Here is a 21,518-nt window from a genome sequence, read left to right as displayed (position 1 = left end):
GCATATATCTTTTCACATTAGTGCTTTCATATTCTTTGGGTAAATATCCAGTAGTGGAATTACTGGATCATAGAGTAATTCTATTTTTAATTTTTTGAGGAAGCTTCATACTCTTTTTCACAGTGGCTGCACCAGTTTGCCTTCCCACCAATAGTGCACAAGGGTTCCTTTTTCTCCACAACCTTGCCTGTGTTTTTGATTTAAACCATTCTGACAGGTGAAGGTATATCCTATTGTGGTTTTGATCTGCATTTCCCTGATGATTAGTGATGTTGAGGTCCTCCCTAATTTTTAACCTTTTAAAGATTTCTGAATTTTCTCTACTTCTACCAGCCTCTAAAGCTGCCTTCCTAGTCTGAGTTACTATAACTTTCCCTTGAGCACTGCAGTTGACTTGTAACTGGCCTTCTGATCTCAATCCTAGTTTCCCTTTGACATGTTTTCCCTATATGAGAGTCAGTGGAAATGCCTTCCAGTTTGGGAATTGATTATGTTGCCAACCCTGCTTAATCCTTTGTGTGTTTAACTGTAGAATTTTGGATAATGACCAAAATTCTTAACATGTTCTAAAAGCCTTATATAGTCCAGCCATTGTCTGATGACATCTTGATATCTGCCCTCCATCCCCATGGACTATCTCTCATGTGCCACGGTCCTTCCTACAGTGAGCCTGCTCTTGCCCTCCCTTACATCTCTGCTCAAGTGCTCCCATTTCAGTGAAGGCTTGCTGGACTCCTCTGAATCTCAGTGTGTCCCCTCGTCCTAAGCTCTCACAAGAACATGGGCTTTTTCTCTGAAGAACAGATGAAGAAACTGATGCTTAGAGAGATTTAGTTAATGTGTTCAAAGTTAAACAGCTAATAAGCAGTGAAACTGGGACCCAGGGTTTCAGAACTGTGGATTCAGAACCAGGATTGACATAAGGACAGAACCAGAATCCAGAACTTTGCTTGATTCTAAATGCTCTGCTGCTAAATACTATGCCAGAGATGAGAAATAGGTTTCACCTCATATGGTAATTTTGATTACTAGTGCTGCCTGCAGTGCTGTGTTGAAAAGGATTTTGCATCCTGATGCAATAGAGAAGTCTACCATGATTAATTAGTGATGCCTGTCATGGGTGAAAGATTGGAGAGAGAAGGTACAGAGGAAAGGCTTTTGCCCCGTGCAAATGCTATAATGCACAGTGTAATACTGCTCATTTTATTTAAAAAAAAAATCAACAGCAGACCCTTCTTACAGGTTAGAAAAGTCAGGAGCAGTACCCAAGTCCTCTTAAGAAGGGGTGGAGACATGAGAAAATGTTCAACATCATTAGCCATCAGGGAAATTAAAATCAAAACCACATTCAGATACCATCTTACACCAGTTAGAATGGCAAAAATTGACAAGACAAGAAAAACAAATGTTGGAGAGGTTGTGGAGAAAGGGGAATCCTCTTACACTGTTGATGGGAATGCAAGTTGGTACAGCCACTTTGGAAAACAGTGTGGAGGTTCCTCAAAGAGATAAAAAGAGAGTTACCCTATGACCCAGCAATTGCACTACTGGGTATTTACCCCAAAGATACAGAGGTAGTGAAAAGAAGGGGCACATGCACCCCAATGCTCATAGCAGCAATGTCCACAATAGCCAAACCATGGAAGGAGCCGAGATGCCCTTCATCAGACAAATGGATAAAGAAGATGTGGTCCATATATACAATGGAATATTACTCAGCCATCAGAAAGGATGAATACCCAACATTTGCATCAACATGGATGGAACTGGAGGAGATTATGCTAAGTGAATTAAGTCAAGCAGAGAAAGTCAATTATCATATGGTTTCACTTATTTGCGGAACATAAGGAATAGCATGGAGGACATTAGGAGAAGGAAGGGAAAAATGAAGGGGGGAATCAGAGGGGGAGACGAACCATGAGAGACTATGGACTCTGGGAATCAAACTGAGGGTTTTAGAGGGGAGGGGAATGGGGGGATGGGTAAGCCTGGTGTTGGATATTAAGGAGGGCATGTATTGCATGGAGCACTGGGTGTTATACATAACTAACGAGTCATGGATCACCACATCAAAAACCAATGATGTATTGTATGGTGACTAACATAACATAATAAAAAAGTTATAAAAAAAATAAAACACTACTTCGAATAAAATCCCCAAACTAAAAAAAAAAAAAAAAAAAAGAAGGGATGGAGAGCCTTAGATTGCTGGGCTTTTGAAGGGTACCAAACAGGAGTTATGAAAATCCCTCCTATTTCTTCCTGGAATGCCTCCCCCTTTTTAAAAAGATTTTATTTGAGAGATAATGAGCATAAACAGGGGTGGAACAGAGGGAGAAGAGAAGCAGACCCCCCACAGAACAGGGAATCAGAGATGGGGCTCATTCTGAGGACTCTGGGATCATGACCTTAGCTGAAGGCAGATGCCTAACTGACTGAGCCACCCAGGTGCCCCTGGAATGATCTCTTTACAAACTCCTTTATCTTCCCTACCATCAAGAGAGTTTTGATTGGCACACTACTGTGTGCTCTTGCAGCAGGAGACCAGGACTGGCAGATGTAGGAGGTGGAGATGGGGGCTTGCTCCAGGACTTTCTCAGGCACACACTGATAAGATACCTTTCAATATAGCATACTGGAAAACTAACCACCTAACTTTTCACAGCAAGATTACAGGAAGATAGGATAGAAAGTGATGTGGGGTGAATCACCTTTTCCCACATTTCAGGATTAGGTGTCCAGGTTTTAGTCATTTTTTCCTCAATCCACTTGGCTGGCATCTCTTTGAGGATGGGATTTATTTTATACATCTCTGTAATTGCTGTACCTTTAGTACCCAATACAGGACTTGGCCCCTAGCATTTCATGATGGTTGTATCCATTTTACTTATGGAAGATCCCAACTTTCCCAAGGCAAAAGGCATTGCCTTATTCTTCACCTAATGAGTTCTTTTCTTTGCCATTGTATGCTCCCCATGGTCTGACATCGGGTATTCATGCTGAAGGTTTAGGCAAGTTTCTTGCTGCTGTAGTTAGGAGCTTTCTTTCCTCTTGGGTAGGAGGCTGCACTAAGGGCATGCAAACACACTCAGCTTACCTCACTTCTGAGAAGGCACATGGCAACTGGATCCGTGCCTCTGACCATGATTCTTGCTTCCTGATATCCACAAGAAAGGGATAAATGTTGCAGCATTTTATTATTCCGGTTCAAGATTCTGGGTTCTGGCAGGATTCTTGCTGGTGAGGATCTGGGTTCTTGTCTGTCTCTTTAAATCCCTTGTGCTTCCACATTGGTATGCAACTTCTAGTCGATATCTTGTTCTTGGACACTAAATGTTGGTGTGCTCCTGGGCACAGTGTTCTGTTTACTTCTCTTTGCTTTACTGTCTACTCTCATTGGTTACCTCATCTAGTCCCATGGCATTTGATGCCATGTATAAATTGGTGATTTCTAATTTGGTATCTCTAGCCCTGAGAATGCCCCCAAGTCTTAGATATTTACATTTAAATCATGCTCCACATTTCCACCCAGGTGTCCAATGTAACATTTCAGACTTAAAATGTCCAGAGCAGAAGCTTTGATTTCACTCCAAATCTGTTTCTTCCTTACTGTTCTGTTCCTAGCATCATCAGGTCATAGATCTGTTTTTCCTTCACATTTCACATCTAGTCCATCAACAAGCCTGTCAGTTCTACCTTCAAAATATACTCCAGTTTTGACTCTGTCTCACTACTCACTGCCATCTTAGTGCTGGCTTCCTTTATCTCTTATCTAAATTAGTAATAGTCTCTTCACTGATTTCCTTACTTCTACATACATTGGTCTCTATTTTATTTTCCATATATCTGCCAGATGATCTTTTTTTAAATAGACTTTGCTTTTTAGAGCATTTTTAAGTCCACAGCAAAATTGAGAGGAAGCGACAGAGATTTTACATATACCTCTTGCCCCACATATGCATAGCATTTCCCATTATCAACATCCTCCACCAGAATGGTATATTTATTACCACTGATGAATACACATTGACACCTCATTATAACTCAAAGTCCAAAGTTTACAATAGGGCTCACTTTTGGTGTTGTATATTCTATGGGTTTGGACCAATGCATAATAACATGTATCTACCATTATAATATACAAAGTATAGTTTCACTGTTCAAAAAATTCTCTGTGCTCTGCCTATTCATCTCTTTCTCTCCCCAACCTTTGCCAACCACTTATCTTTTTACTGTCTCCATAGTTTTGTCTTAAGAATGTCATATAGTTGGAACTGTATACTATGCAGCCTTTTCAGATTAGCTTCTTTCACTTGGTATGCGTTAAAATTTCCCCCATGTCTTTTCATGGTTTGATAGCTCATTTCTTTTTAGTGCTGAATAATATTCTGTTGTCTGGATGTGTCACAGTTCATTTATCCATTTACATACTGAAGGACATCTTGGTTGCTTCCAAGTTTTGGCAGTTATGAATAAAGCTGCTATAAACATCTGTGTGCAGGTTTTTGTATGGACAAAATTTTCAACTTCTTTGGGTAAATACCAAGGAGCATGATTGCTAGATTATATGATGAGTATGTTTAGTTTTGTAATGAACTGTCTTCCAAAGTGGCTGTGCCATTTCACATTCCCATTAACAATGAATGAGAGTTCTTATTGTTTCACACAGAATGATCTTTAAGAAATGTAATAAAATCATGTCACTCCTGTACTTAAGATTCTGCAAATGGATTCCTATCATACTCAGAGTGAAACCCAAACTCTGTCATAGATTACATGGCTTTAAAAATATGGTTCTTTTCTACTTCTTTAAACTCTCTTATACCTCATTTGTCATACTCCAGTGGCACCAGTCTTCTCTTAGTCCCTTAAGCACACTAAGTTCATTCTTGCCTCAGGAGCTTTGCACCTGCTACTTCCTTTCCCTGACATATTATCTAAAGTAACATGCCAACCCCACTATCTCTTTACTCCCTCTTTTCTTCATGGCACTTATATTTACTTCAAATTATAGCATATATTCATTTGGTTACTTGTTTATTGGCTTTCTCCTCCATTATGGTGTAAGCTCCATGAGGGTTTAATTGCTTTTTCTTTATTATTGTGATCAAAATGTCTTTAAGGTCCAATTGAGCTTAAGGTTAAGAGAAACTCTGAGGTCTAAAACAGATTTTAAGTAGTGGTGCTGAAGTCATTCAAAGCTGAGGAAAGACAGTTGTGAACTGGAGAGTTTTATAAAGGAAGGAAGTGTGTTGGGGCTAGAAGGTAGGTAGATTTTGTATTTGATCTAAGAATAGGTAGGTAGGCTTTAATGGTTCTTAAGAAAGGAATGGCCTGCTGGAAGTGTACTCTCTGGGAAATTATCTGTAGACTCCCTACCAGAATTGAGCTCCCTGGACCAGATTTTGAGTGACTTTGGGATAGAGCTTTGCTTTTTTTTTTTGGCTTTGTGTTGAAGCACAGTTTTTAGTATATGCTAGATGCTAGAAGATTACTTATTGGAGGAAACTGGGGAGGAGGTTGAGCGTGAAGGATTAAGAGGCAGAAGCCCAGCAAAGATTGTCTGTTGTACTGGCTACTGCACATTGTCTCATTGTGAGATAGGTAGCTTCAGGGTCCTCACTGGCTGGGAGGTGGGTTCACATCTCAAATCCTGTAATTGCAGCTTGGACTTGAATCCAGAGCATCCTCTATTCCACGAGGGCTTGATGCAATAGGACCTGGTCTTATAGCCAATACACATGCTCAGCATATAGACAGACACACTTATATGCCAGCCCCCTTCCTGAGATCATAATTACAACATAATTCAATCTGAAGTTTTCTCTCATAAGGAATTAGTATTCTATTTGGTAGCCTCCTAGACTCAAACAGTGAAATCTAACCATCAAGAGCTTGATTGAATGACCCACCTGGAATTGTTTATACCTCATTAACGCTTTTCATAAATCATGAGTTTGACAGGTTACTGGCATGGACTTTCCAAATCTCATAATTGTGTTTTGTTTTCCCTTGCTTCATCAGTTTCCTTTCAGAGGCTGACAGCTTAGCAAATGTTAGGAGAACTACCAGCTACTGCAGTGACTACTTCTGGTGTGAGCACCTACTATATGCCCAGTGCTGCCGTAAGGGTCTGAAGATTTGGGCCGTATGCAGTCTTGGCTCTACCACGTATTAGCTGATGACCTTAACAGATTTCTGCTGTCATATCTGTAAAAAAAAGTATATGTATACACACACACACACATATATATGATGATAACTATTTTATAAGGCTGGTATGATAACATGAGATGACATGGGTAAAGAATTTGGTGTAGTGTCTGACATATAGTAGTTGCTGAATAAATGCTGGTGATTATGGTTGTACTGTTAGTAAGCCCCAAGAAGATTTGAGCATCCAGAGGCTGAAGGGATTGCAAGTGACTGGCCCCTAAGTTTTAGAGTAACAGCTATTATTACCCTTATGTTTGTCTATAAAAGGTGAGTTTGGGGGAAGACAAAAGAACTTCAGTTGGTCAAGGTCATTATTTGAAATCTTTATCTTGCTTGGTTGGGAAGCCTACCCAAGATTATGGGTTCTAATGTAGGTGTACAGGGGAGTGGTGTTTCCTACCATTAGATTATAACCTTTATGAAGGCTTGTTTTTATATTCTCAGAACCTACCACAGTAGGCACTCAACAGATCAACAGGCTTTTAATAACTGTCTGTTAGATGGATGAATGAATAGAGAAATAAGGCAAAATAGATCATTCCATTGTTTACATTATGCTTTACTATATATATATTTGTAAGTGTATATATTTGCTGATTAGAAGAGTAATACATGCTTCCTATAAAAACAATTAAACAGACCAAAACATATAAAGAAAAATATTCCCTTGAAATTCCACCTCTAGAGATAACTATTGTTAAGGATTTTGGAGGTGTCTGGGTGGCTCAGTTGGGTAAGCATCTGCTTTGGCTCAGGTCATGATCCTGGGGTCCTGGGATTAAGCCCGGCATCAGGCTCCCTGCTCAGTGGGAAGTCTGCTTCTCCCTCTGTCTCTGCCCCTCCCCCTGCTTGTGCTCTTTCTGTCTCTGTCTCTGTCTCTCAAATAAATAAAATATTAAAAAAAGGATTTTGTGGGGCGCCTCGGTGGCTCAGTCGTTAAGCGTCTGCCTTCGGCTCAGGTCATGGTCCCAGGGTCCTGGGATCGAGCCCCGCATCAGGCTCTCCGCTCCGCGGGAAGCCTGCTTCTCCCTTCCCCACTCCCCCTGCTTGTGTTTCCTCTCTCACTGTGTCTCTCTCTCTCTGTCAAATAAATAAATAAAATCTTTAAAAAAAAAAAAATAAATAAATAAAGGATTTTGTATCTACTCTCCGTGATTTAAAAAATAGGTTCATACTATTCAATCTGTTTTATAATTCATTTTAAAATTTAGCTGTATTTTAAGCAAAATGTTCTGAATCAGTTCATATAAATTTCTCATATAAATTTATTTCTCATATATAAATTTCTCATAAATTTCTTTTTAAGGGTTGCATAGTTTCTACCATATGATTGTAACATGTAATATTTATCCATTCCCCTCTTGGTGAAAAGTTAGATTGATGATAATTTTTTCACTGTACAATATTTCAAGAAATGTTCACATATCTATTTTTACCTTTTTGGGAAAAGAGTTCTATTGGAAAAAGATGTAGTAGTGGAAATGCTAAATGAGAGGATGTGCACATTTATAATTTTGATGTATGTAATGTGATTTTATAACTTCCTTTGAATTTGGAAAAGTAGTTTGTGCCAACCCTGTGGTATCCCTACCTGGAAGACAGGATGAGCTGCTTATCTTAGCCTTCTTTCATTTATACAAAAATAAAGGATGCTGAAATGGCCAACAGACACATGAAAAAGTGCTCAACATCGCTCGGCATCAGGGAAATCCAAATCAAAACCTCAATGAGATACCACCTCACACCAGTCAGAATGGCTAAAATTAACAAGTCAGGAAACGACAGATGTTGGCAGGGATGTGGAGAAAGGGGAACCCTCCTACACTGTTGGTGGGAACACAAGCTGGTGCAACCACTCTGGAAAACAGTATGGAGGTTCCTCAAAAAGTTGAAAATAGAGCTACCATATATGATCCAGCAATTGTACTACTGGGTATTTACCCCAAAGATACAAAAGTAGGGATCAGAAAGGGTACGTGCACCCCAATGTTTATAGCAGCAATGTCCACAATAGCCAAACTGTGGAAAGAGCCAAGATGTCCATCGACAGATGAATGGATAAAGAAGATGTGGTATATATATACAATGGAATATTATGCAGCCATCAAAAGGAATGAGATCTTGCTATTTGCAATGACATGGATGGAACTGGAGGGTGTTATGCTGAGCGAAATAAGTCAATCAGAGAAAGACATGTATCATATGACCTCACTGATACAAGGAATTCTTAATCTCAGGAAACAAACTGAGGGTTGCTGGAGTGGGGGGTGGGGTGGGAGGGGTGGGGTGGCTGGGTGATAGATACTGGGGAGAGTATGTGCTATGGTGAGTGCTGTGAATTGTGCAAGACTGTTGAATCACAGATCTGTACCTCTGAAACAAATAATACATTATATGTTAAGGAAAAAAAAAAAAGAAGATAGCAGGAGGGGAAGAATGAAGGGGGGGGAAATCGGAGGGGGATTTCCCATGAGAGACGATGAGAGAGACGAACCATGAGAGACGATGGACTCTGAAAAACAAACTGAGGGTTCTAGAGGGGAGGGGGGTGGGGGGATGGGTTAGCCTGGTGATGGGTATTAAAGAGGGCACGTGGTGCATGGAGCACTGGGTGTTATGCACAAACAATGAATTATGGAACACTACATCAAAAACTAATGTAATGTATGATGATTAACATAACAATAAAAAATTAAAAAGAATGTATAAAAAATTAAAAAAAAAAGGATGCTGAAAGTGGGTTCATCGGATGTTTGTGGGCTGTAGCTGAAGGAGATCCTTTTATCAGGCAGTTTATCCTCTTTGACCAGGTAGCTTTATGGGGTACATACATACAAAGGGGTGAGGAATGAAGGAGTTGCCCCACTCAGGAGTCAAAATAAATAAACAAGAAGATGAACAAAAGAGCAAATATTTCCTATAAGGTAAGTCAGCCTGGTGTGGTAACACATTTCCATAATATGTCAATATCAGAGTTGGGAAATAGAAAAAAGTATTCCCCATTTGTGGGGCAAAATAGTTATGAACCGAGCCACACCCACCCTTAGCATCCTTTCCCTGTCTGCCCTTGACCCCAGCTCAAGATTGTGAAGTTTTATGTCTGGAAGGATGAATCCTTCTGCAAAACCATTACAAAACTGAACAATGGAGAGTTCCTTATTGTTGCAAAGATGGAGGGGGAGAGGAGGAAGGGCTGGAATCAGGATGGCTTTGCAGCGCTGGAAGGGATTTTCAGGGTGATTTAGTGTGGATTGATTTGCAGTTTATTCTGCAGCCATTGTTTGTAATGTGCTTTGCCAGCTCATGTACCCTGAACCTTAATTGTTCTAAATTAAACTATAGGGACCAGACAGCACACATTTCAATCAGAACGACAAAATATTGCACCAAATCCCTTAGGGATACATCAGTCCCTGCTGGGATAGGCTTGTACACAAGAAAGAGGGAGAAGGAGCTCTCAGAAAGATATTTGATTAGAGTCGAACAGACTCTGTTTTATTCGTATACAAGGTAAAGCCCATTGTGCCACCCCAACTTGAGTGGGTGTGAATTTGAATAGTCAAAAACAACTGTCGTTTGTACTAGGTCATTTATGTAAATATTAAGTAAATGTAGCCCTGAACTTAATTGCCTCGTATTTTGTCCATTAGTGTTGATTTTAAAACATGAGTTGAAGTGATACCTGAGTCTGGGAGAGTTCTGATTATCCTGGAAAATCTGCAAGGAATTCTCAGGGCTTATCACATGCATAAAAGCTCAGATTTTTTTCTGGCAAGAGACTGCTCATTTTCTTCTCCTTATTCCTTGTTGGGATGTGCTGTTTTAAGTCAATATGGGGCCTAGGAAATGAGTCTGGATAAGTAGCTTAGGCTGCAGCATTCCTTGCTGACTGTAAGAGGGTTACATGATTTTTTACCTCATCACAACCTACCTTGAGTAATTCATTTTTTGGACATTTACAAATATAAAAAAATAAAGTTAATACAGCACAAATACATAAATTCAAATAATATCAAAAGGCATAAATGAACACGAAAAGCTAATTCTACTTCCTCTATATTCTTCAAATCCCAAAGGTATCCACTGTTGATTTTCTAGTGTCTTTTTTCAACATGTAAACATTTGATAGATAAGGAATCATATTGAATATATCAATAGCGTTATTGATGGACAATGAATCATATTCATACTGATTTCTTCCTTGTGTTTTTGATTTAACAGCACATTTATGTCAACTTAACGCATGGTATAACCTCCTTTCCAGAAGTAACTCTAATTTGTTCTTTTTAATGGTCATATAATATTCCATTTAGTAAATGCCTGATAATTTATACTGTCCTTTATTGATGAGTATTTATTTATGGCTTTTGCTACTGGAATTATTTTATGATTTTATAAATATATTTATTCACAAGACAAATTCTAGCTGTGGTATTGATGGTCAAAAATATTCATAATTATGGTGCTAGGTATTGTTAAATAAAAGTAAAGCAATTCACATGCCTGCTAGGAAGATCTGAGAGTGTGTGATTACCCACAAAGCCACACAATTAAGAAATAGATGTCTTTAGGGCAAAATTGAGACTTACAGATCTCTAATTGTTTTGATATCTTTATTAGCCTTAACTATTATGATCCCTGGCCCTTCCCCTCTTTACCATCTATGATCTCGTGCCTTAGGTTTTGCCTCAGGCTAATGTTTTCATTGCTTTTAGGACTGTTTTTTAATTTTGCCAATAATAGGGTCCTCCAAGGTGTTGGGATTAGCTAGTTTTTATTTGTAATGTGACCAAGAAGTGGCCTGGATTCATTTTTGTTTCTTCCCAGATTTTATGCAATCTCTTTTCTCCTAACTTCTTGATTTGGACCCCCTTCTGGGGTTATGCACAGCTCCCTGGATGGAATCTGTGACATCTCCTTGGATGGAATCTGTGCCATCTCCTTGAAATTCTCTTGAAATTGAGTTCACGTTGCTATTCCCACAACTTCTGAGAGCCAAGGGCCTTCTTTTGTCAGTTAATTTTAATTTTTATTCAGCAAGCTCTGGTTAAGAACCTACTTTGTGCTAGGCACAGGATCCCTTCTCTCTGGGGGATCATGGCTCATCTGGGGAGACAGACATGCAAATAAATAGTTACACTCCTGTGGTGAGTGCAGGACATGCTAGAGATCTTTGCAAGGTCTTTTGGGACCAGAAAAGGGAAAGCACTTAACTCTGCTAAACCAGGCCATGGGAGGCCTCTTGAAGGATGTGACAACTAAACTGAAGCTTAAAAGATTAACCTTTGTTTATTCTCAGTAAATCCATTTCAGTTATATCCTAAAGGAAATCTTGAATATGCACACAATAAGATAAGTACAGGATGGTCATTATAGCGTTGTTTATAATAGTGAAAAATTGGAAGCAAACCAAATGTCCACAATAGGGAAATGAATAAATGTGTTATAGTCAGATAATGGAGTAATATTTTGTTTTCAAAATAAGCCAATGAGATATATATGTATCAGTATGGATAAATGTTGAAAATATGCTGAGTAAAATGAGCAAGTTGCAGAAGGATGCATACAGTATAATGTATAACATTTTAAAAACAGAACATAAGACCATGGGTTTAGGGATATGTGCATGTAGAGTAAAAGAAGGAAGTTGGTGGTAAGAATAAACACTAGCTGGTTGCTCAGTCAGTTAAGCTGCTGACTGCTGATTTAGGCTCAGGTTGTGATCTCAGGGTCCTGGGATCCAGCCCAGCATCAGGCTCCACACTCAGTGGGGAGTCTGCTTGGGGATCCTCTCTCTCTCTCAAATAAATAAATAAATATATTTTTAAAAAAGAATAAACACTAGCCTTAGTAAAGTGGTTATCTGGGGGTGGTGGCATGCAGGAGAATGGGATTAGGGAGGAGGAGAAAGGGGTTTTCAAATGTTTCTCTAATGTTTTACTTTTTAAAAAATGATGCAATCAAATATGGCAATATGGTCACGTCCATTAGATATGAGCAGTGGGCACACTGATGTTCACTTTATTATTCTCTGTATGTTTGAAGAGTTTAAAGAATAGTGAATAGGATTTCTGTTGAAGGATAAGCCTGGTCCCTGTGTATTTATTTCAGGAGATAGTGTTTGGATATTTGCCACTGTGGGTTAATTTGAACAGAATTCTTAGAAATGTTTTACAAAAAGGAGAGAAGAAACATCTCTTTGGGTAACTCCTGGTGTTTTTAAACTTTGCTTTAGAGGTGCCTTGAGATCCTGTGGCACCCTTCCATGAGCCATTGTTTGGGTGGGGAGGAGGGCTTTTACTAGAGGGGGACTCTTGAGGGTCCCCCACACCCTTCCTCAGCCAGAGCAGACTCTTATATTTACTGTATTTGTTTGCATATTCACGTAAGATAGCCTTTGAACACAGGTTCTGAGCCTCAAAAAAAGAGTTTGAAAATAACTGACTAGGCAATCCCTTGCCTGGGGTGGTTATTTTCATCTTTCACCTTTTTACTTTGCAAAAATAGTCCCCACCAGGTTTCCATGGGTATGCTTGCACTAAAGGGAATGGTTGTCTCTCTGTCCTCCTTTCAGATCTTTTTCCAGATTTGGAAATCTCTGCTTTTTTTGCATGTTCTTTGGTCTCTGAGGTCTTTTCTTAGCAGCATCTTCAGTGTCTCCATGATTTTCACAACCATGGGGTCCTTTAAATTTGTGCCCTGGATTCATCTTGTTTTCCTTTACAGCAAAACATACAGATTTCCTGGAATCACCCTCTACTTTTTGTTTCAGAGTAATATCTTATTCTTAATATATAAGTAGTTCTTTTTTTAAGCTCTGTTGAGAAAATATAAAAAATTGCATGCATTTAATATATACATTATGATGAGTTTGGATGTATGCATATACCTGTGATACTATCATTACAACCAAGATACGAAACCTATCATCACCTCCAAAAACTTTGTGTTCTTTCTGTGTGTGTTTGTGTTTTGGTAAGAACCCTTAGCATGAGATCTATCCTCTTAACATGTTTTAAACTGTGCAACAGCATAGTTGTTAACTAGAGGTGCCATGTTCCACAGCAGATCTGTACGCCCTGTGCTTCTCACTATCCTCTGCGCTGTCTTCTGTTTCTCTAGAGCTCTTCCTCCATCTGTTCTGTCTGACCTGCAGACTGATCTCTTTGACTCTGGCCCTTGTCCTTTATTATCTGTCAAACACACTCTTGAAAAGCAATTTTCCTCTGGCACCATCTTAATCACATGATGGTGGTCAAGACTATTAACTTGATTCAGAAACTATTAATAATTTCTCATCTTCAAAAATTTCTTTTAATAATTGCTTCTACTAGATAGGCTTTTCTACATAATTTCTCCTTCTTCCCTTGGTCCCTCATTTCATCTCTCTCTCAGCCACCTTGCTACCACCTTAATGTAATACCCAATAATGTTGTCCACTCAACAGGCAATTTCTTGTGTAGTGTTGACAAAGCTTTGTGAATATATTGAGGCTGCTAAACTATACTCCGATATTTGTCAAGTAATTCCCCAGTAATACAGAAGATATTGAATTAGTAATTTAATTAAATTATTATTTGCAATTGTCCATTGTACCATTGTGTGGTGTTTGTCCATGTAAATGCAGTCTATTGAGATTGTAATCTCTTTAGTGCAGGAATAGTGGTTGACTTGTTTCATAGTGCCATTTACTTATGGGGCCTTTATAAATAATCCCAAGTCATGAGAGTAAGTGTTGTATGTGAAATTTGTAGACTAGCAAAGTTTTATTGTTCTTGGTGAATCCTGAGAAGCAGTAAGCTCTGGGACAAATTTCTTTACAGTGGAAATTATGAATATAAAGTTTCCTTGGCATAAGAGCTATTTGTCCTCATTTCTCCAACTGATAAAGCAAATAAATATGACTGGGCTACTTTTGAAATTTGCTAAGATCGCAGGATTCTCTATTTGGAATCACTTAGGTTACAAAGAATGCATTATGTATGCTTTCATGTTTATTGACCTTAACACATGGTGCCTTAGCTGCCTAGAATAAATCCCTTATTGACATGACTGTTGTTTGGATTAGTAAATTAGGGATTACCAAAGCTAACATGGATTTTACCAGGTACCATGTTGAATAAACTTCAAGGCTAGCATGAATTTCCTAGATGAATTAATGGTCAAAAAGTTTTTCTATAGGTATGTAATGTCAGTTATGAATATACAAATCCCTCTATCCCTCTTTCCCTTCCTCCCTCCTTATCTTTACTTCTACTAGATTAAGAGGCAGAGTTGGATACTTTGTTTTTTTCACACCAGTTGTATGGTGCTGCTTGGCCTAGCATGTCCTCAAAAGGAAGCATGATATAGGTATAAAGACCTTGATTATAAATTCCTTGTGGATGGATTTAGGAGCTATCTATGCATGTAGTTGTATTCAACCTAATATATCGCAACAGAGAATATTGGAGGAATTTCAAATCTATGATTATAAGCTTACATTCTCTCCAGCCCACTTGTTTATTAAGGTATAATGTACAAAGGTAAAATTGACCATTTTAGTGTATAGTTCTACAAGTTTTGGCCAATGTGTAAGTCATGTTACTACCACCACAACTAAGACATAAAACAAATCCATCATTCCAAAGATTCCTTTACGCTTTTTTATAGTCAAACCCTCCTTATACACCCAGACACTGGTAACCACTGATCTGTTCTGTGAACCTGTATTTTGCCTTTTCAAGAATGTCATATAAATGGAATCATACAGTCTGTAACCTTTTTTTATTTAGCATATTGCATTTGAGATTCACTCATGTTGCTGAATGTATTAGTTCTTTCCTTTGTATTGCTGTGAGGTATTCCATTGTATGATATACCAGTTTGTCTCTCCATTCAGAAGCTGAATTTTCAGTTTGTGGCAATTATGAATAAAGCTGTTATGACTACCCAGGCTTAAGTTTTTGTGTGAATATACATTTTTATTTCACATGGGTGATGAAATGGAGTGGAATTGCTGTGTCATACGGTAAGGCATGTTTAGCTTTATAAGAAACAAACTGTTTTCCTACTGTTTGTACTGTTTTGCATTCACATCAGCCATGTATGAGTTGTAGTTACTCTGAATCCTTACCAGCATTTAGCATTATCAAATAAAAAAAAATATTTTTTAGCTATTTTGATAGCCATGTAATAGTATCTCATTGTGATTTTAATTTTCCTAATGACTAATGATGTTGAACATCTTTTAAAGTGCTCCATCCCACATATCTTCTTTGGGGAAGTCCTGTTTAAATTTTTTGCTCATTTTTAATTGGGTTATTTGTTTTCTTATTGTTATAAGTTTTGAAACCTTTTTATATTTTCTGTTTACAAGTCCTATATCAGGACTTTTTATTTTTTATTTTTTATTGTTATGTTAATCACCATACATTACATCATTAGTTTTTGATGTAGTGTTCCATGATTCATTGTTTGTGCATAACACCCAGTGCTCCATGTACCACGTGCCCTCTTTAATACCCATCACCAGGCTAACCCATCCTCCCACCCCCCTCCCCTCTAGAACCCTCAGTTTGTTTTTCAGAGTCCATCGTCTCTCATGGTTCGTCTCCCCCTCTGATTTCCCCCGCTTCATTCTTCCCCTCCTGCTATCTTCTTCTTCTTTTTTTTTTTTTCTTCTTAACATATAATGTATTATTTGTTTCAGAGGTACAGATCTGTGATTCAACAGTCTTGCACAATTCACAGTGCTCACCATAGCACATACCCTCCCCAGTGTCTATCACCCAGCCATCCCATCCCTCCCACCCCACCCCCCACTCCAGCAACCCTCAGTTTGTTTCCTGAGCCTATAGCAGGGCTTTTTACAAGTACTTTTCCCAGTCTGTGCTTATTTTTTCATTCTTGTAATGGTGTCTTTTGAGGAGTCAAGATTCTTGATTTTTAAGAAGTTCAATTTATCAATCTTTTTCTTTTATGGATTGTGCTTTTCTGTTGTATCTGAGAAATATTTGCCTAAGCCAAAGTCACAAAGATATTCTCTCTTATTTTCTGCTAGAAGTTTTTTGTTTTAGGTTTCACAATAATGTCTAATTCTTGAGTTAATTTTTCTATGTAATAGGAATGTGAATTGAAGTTTATATTTTTGCTTATGGTATCCAAATGGTCCAGTACCATTTGTCACAAAGACTATATTTTCTCCATTGAATTGCCTTTGTACCTTTGTTCATAATCAGTTGACCATATATGTAGATTATCTATTCTGTCCCATTGTTTACCCTTCTGCTAATACTACCCTGTCCAGATTACTGTAGTTTGATAGCATTTCTTGAAATCAGGTAGTGTGAATCTTCCAACATTAAACATTATTCTTTTTTAAAATCAGATCATGACCTGAGACTTTCAATCTGTAAGCACAGTATATCTCCCCATTTATTTGGTCTGTTTTTATTTCTTTTATCAGAATTCAGTAGTTCTCGGTGTACAGATATTGCACAAATTTTTTTAGGCTATTTTTTGGGCTGTTTTCATGATGCTATGTTTTAAATTTCAATTTCCAATGGCTCATTGCTATTATATAGAAATACAATGGACTTTTAAAAAGATTTATTTATTTACTTGAGAGAGAGTGAAAGAGAGAGAGCGGGGCGAGTGGCAGAGGGAGGGGGAGAGAGAGAATCCTCAAGCTGACTCTGCTGAGCATGAGGCCCAACATGGTTTTCGATCCCAGGATCCTGAGATTATAACCTGAGCTAAAACCAAGAGTTGGACGTTTAACCAACTGAACCACCCACGTGCCCCTACAATTGATTTTTTGTATATTCGACCTTACTCAATCATTTATTAGTTCTAGTTGCTTTTTAAAAAAATAGACTTTATATTTTAGAGCAGTTTTAAATTCACAGCAAAATTGAGAGGAAGGTATGGAGATTCCTCATACCCTCAGCCCCCACACATACATAGCCTACCTCATTGTCAACATCCCCCAAATTTGGTACATTTCGTTGTACATTTGTTACAATTCAAGAAGCTACATTGACACATCATTATCATCCAAAGTTCATAGTTTACATTAGGTTAATTCTTGGTGTTGTATAGCCTATGTATTTAGACAAATGTATAATAACATGTATCCACCATTATAATATCATACAGAGTAGTTTCATTGCCTTAAAAATACATTATACCCCTCTTACTCATTCTTCTCTCCAACTCCTGATAACTGCTGATCTTTTTACTGTCTCCATAGTTTTGCCTTTTCCAGAACGTCACATAGTGGGAAACACATACTATGCAGCTTTTTCAGATTAGCTTCTTTCACTTGGTATGCATTTAAATTTTCCCCATGTCTTTTCATGGTTTGATAGCTCTTTTTTTTTTTTTTTTTTTTAAGTGCTGAATAATATTCCATTGTCTGGATGTGTCACAGTTCATTTACCCATTTACATACTAAAGGACATCTTGGTTGCTGCCAAGTTTTGGCCATTATAAATAAAGCTGCTATAAACATCTGTGTGCAGGTTTTTGTATGGACAAAAGTTTTCAACTTTGGGTAAATACCAAGGAACATGATTGCTGGATCATATGATGAGTATGTTTAGTTTTGTAATGAACTGCCAAACTGTCTTCCAAAGTGGCTGTTCCATTTTGCATTCCCATTAGCAATGAATGAGAGTTACTGTTGCTTCATATGTTCACCAGCATTTGGTATTGTCAGTGTTCTGGATTTTGGCCAGTCTAATAAGTCTGTAATGGAGTTGTAGTAGTTTTTTTGGCAGCTTCTTTGGGATCTTTCTACATCAACAACTATCATGTTGCCTATGAGGAGAGAGTTTTATTTCTTCTTTTCACATTATGTCTGTGTTTATTTATTTTCATTGTTTTATTGCAATAGGTAGAACCTCCAGGATAATATTAAATATGGGTGGAGTGAGCTGATAACCTTGTTTTGTTCTCAATCTTAAGGAAAAGCATTTGGTCATTCACCATGAAGTATGGTGCTAGCTTTAGGTTTTTTGTAGTGGCTCTTTGTCAGTTTGTGGAAGTTCTCTTCTATTCCTAGTTTTCTGAGTTTTAAAAAAATTTTTAATCAGAAATGGATGTTGGATTTTGTCAAAGGTGTTTCTACAACTATTGAGGTGTCCTATTGTTTATCTTTAATCTGTCGATAAGGTAAACTATATCAAGTGATCTTCAGGTGTTGAATCATTCATTCCCTGAGGTGAATTCCACTTGATCATGATACATTCTTTTTAAAAAAATATATTGCTTGATTCATTTTTAGAGAATGTTGTTGAGGATTTTCGTATCTATGTTCAATGAAGAATATTGGTTAGTACCTCTTTGTTGAATTCTCCATCTGCTCATGCATACTTTCTACCTTTTACACTTTAGTCTTCAATATATTAATCATAATTATTTCATAATTATGTCTGAAAGTTCTAACATCTGAGTCATATGCGAGTCTGGTTTTGTTGTTTGCTTGTTCTCTGGACAGTGTATTTTTTTTCTTGTTTCTTTATGTGTCTCACAATTTCTCACTGAATGTGAGACATCTTATGCAGGGTCCACTAGAGGCTGAAATAAACATATGTATGGCCAAAATGAGCATACTTCTTTTTTAAATCTAGGTCCATGTGCGTGTGTACATGTGTGTGACAGTGTACCATAGGCTTCAAATTCCTCCAGCATGAATTTGTATTTAGATGGGGGATAGGCTTCTGGAGGCTTTTTCCCAATGCTTTTGTTCCACCCTTAGCTTTAGGCCATCCCGTGAGCCTGAATTTCAGAATTTCTCTCTCATGTTCCTGTTTCTCTGCTATTGCTTGCTACTTAGTTCTTGATATCCTGGTGTGGGAGGCGGGATGAGGAAAGCTCTGTTTTTTTGGCTTGGCCTCTGTCTTCGGTAGGCTCTGTGCTCCTGGGTCTTGAGGGTGGATCTTCTCAGTAATCTTGTCCCTTCCTAATGTTAAGGATCTCTAATAGGTTGAGCTTGTCAGGTTTCCTGCCTCACTCCCAGAGATAGAAGTTTTTTTCTCTTTCTTTTTTCCCAGTTGCAGTGGGCTTTCATCTGTGCCCTGAGGTGACTGGACTTGTTCTTTCTCCCACAGCTTAAAGTTTTTATTCTTTTGGGAAGACTGTGTGTAGGACTTTGTGTCTTTCCTGTGGTGGTAACTGTCCCCCACTTTCTAGACCTATACTTTGCTTTCTCTGGTCTCCCAGTCTACCTCCCATTTCTCGTGAGCACCCAGGGAGGTCTGTGAAGGTCCTGTGAATGGATGTAGATTTCCCTATGTCTGTGGCTCCCAAGCATGCGATAATCTCATACTGGCCCACTCAGCCTGCAGCCTTTGGTTAAGAATTTTAGCTGAATTCTCTTTACCAGCTGTTGTCTGTCCCAGGAAAATCAGCACTTGTGTCCTGTTTCTTCTTGGAGGCACTTATCTTTCCTTAGATTTTGGGCTAGTTATTCACCCTACAACCTCAGCTCTCATGTGGGTTCAAGGAAAAAAAATACGATTTTGAATATCATCTGGCTTTTCTGTCATTGTAAGTGTGGAGGCAAAGTTCTTTCCACCTTTGTACATCTTAAGTGGAAGCTGGAATCTAGCACATGTTATTGATGAAACTTCAAACCCTCCCCTATATAGCCCAACCTAATTATGGTTACCTATACTTACTATAACATTATTTTTGAAAATTTTGGGACTACCTTGTTAAGAAGCCAAAATTCAACCTGTCAACAAATATGGATTAAAGAGCAAGTCCATCTCTATTAAGGTATGAAATAGTAGATATTAGCCTGAGAGCCATTTCCCTTGGATTGGTAGTAGTTGCCTGAAATGTCATGTTGAAAAGGACAGTGAGGTAAATTTGATTTTGTGTCTGATTGGTGATGTCTGCCAAGAGCACAGGATGGCCAAAGAGGAGCTCTGGTGGCATATATCTGCTTTCCCTGATTAGGCCCTAAAGAAATGGGGAGAGTAGGAGTGAGGGCAGGTAAAAAGTGTTTCAAGAGAAGCAGTAGATATAGTTCTTAACCAAAGGCACTTGCAGTTTAGTAGGAGAGGAATGATAGGAGCCAGTGAAACATTTGCAGACACTACATAGTAAAAGTTAAACTGTCTAGGTATAGGAATATGATAGTTTTGGGGAAAAGAATAGGTCTTTGTGGGCTTCAGTGATCTTGGAAGGCATGTCCACACAGAAAGAGGGCCAGAAGACCAGCCATGGCTAAAGGGAGTGTTGAGTTATGGGCAATGGAGTATCTTACAATATGTTCTGTGTGGAGGGAAAACCATGGGGAAGAGGTTTTGCTATCATCATTATCATAATCGGAAAACTGATAATTAAAAGCAGTGAGAGAAGAGGAGCTGACAGAGGGAGTAGGTAGATATGGAGAAGAATGAAGAACTGAGGACAGACTTGGGGCTGAGGGAGAGAAATACCCTCAGAAAGGTGGAAGAAGAGTTGCTGGTAAAGGAGGCAATACTGTGGTGATAGTACAGTAGTTGATATCTCAGACTCCTATTCATCCTTCAAGGCCCAGGAGAATCCCTCCTGTGTGGCTGGCTGGCTTTCTTTCTTTCTTTCTTTTTCTTTTTATTAACATATAATGTATTATTTGTTTCAGGGGTACAGGTCTGTGATTCATCAATCTTACACAATTCACAGTGCTCACCAAGGCACATACCCTCCCCAATGTCTGTCACCCAGCCATCCCATCCCTCCCACCCCCCACCACTCCGGCAACCCTCATTTTGTTTCCTGAGATTAAGAGTCTCTTATGGTTTGTCTCCCTCTCTGGTTTCATCTTGTTTCATTTTTCCCTCCCTTCTCCTATGATCCTCTGCCTTGTTTTTCAAATTCCTATGTGGCGTTCTTGATCTCTGGGCAGAATTAGTTGTTTTCCCCTTGGTTCCCCAAGCCCTTTAGCACTTATTACATTATAATATGGATAGTGGTGTGTGTGTGTGTGACCTTTTATTTTATAAACAAAGACTTGGGCTGTGTCTCAGTCACTGCCTCTCATCATTGACTCACATAAATTTTTGCACACCATCTATGATCAAGGAATGCTTATGGAATTGAATTTAAAAGTGACATACCTGGCAAAAGATCAAGAGAAAAAGACTTGGGTTTGACAAGAAATAAGTGAATGGTGACTTTCAAGGGAGCAGTTTCAGGACAGTGCTAGACACTATTCTGAAAGTCTGGTTTTGTTCTGGTTCTAGGTCTTTAGAAACCACGGAGATGTGGTTACTGCTTTGAATCATCTCACTGCAATCTTTTTATGTAAGCAAAAAGTATTCACATCT

This window comes from Halichoerus grypus, chromosome 8, assembly GCF_964656455.1.
Source record: "Halichoerus grypus chromosome 8, mHalGry1.hap1.1, whole genome shotgun sequence".
Lineage (NCBI taxonomy): Eukaryota > Metazoa > Chordata > Mammalia > Carnivora > Phocidae > Halichoerus > Halichoerus grypus.
This window is presented reverse-complemented; position numbering follows the sequence as displayed.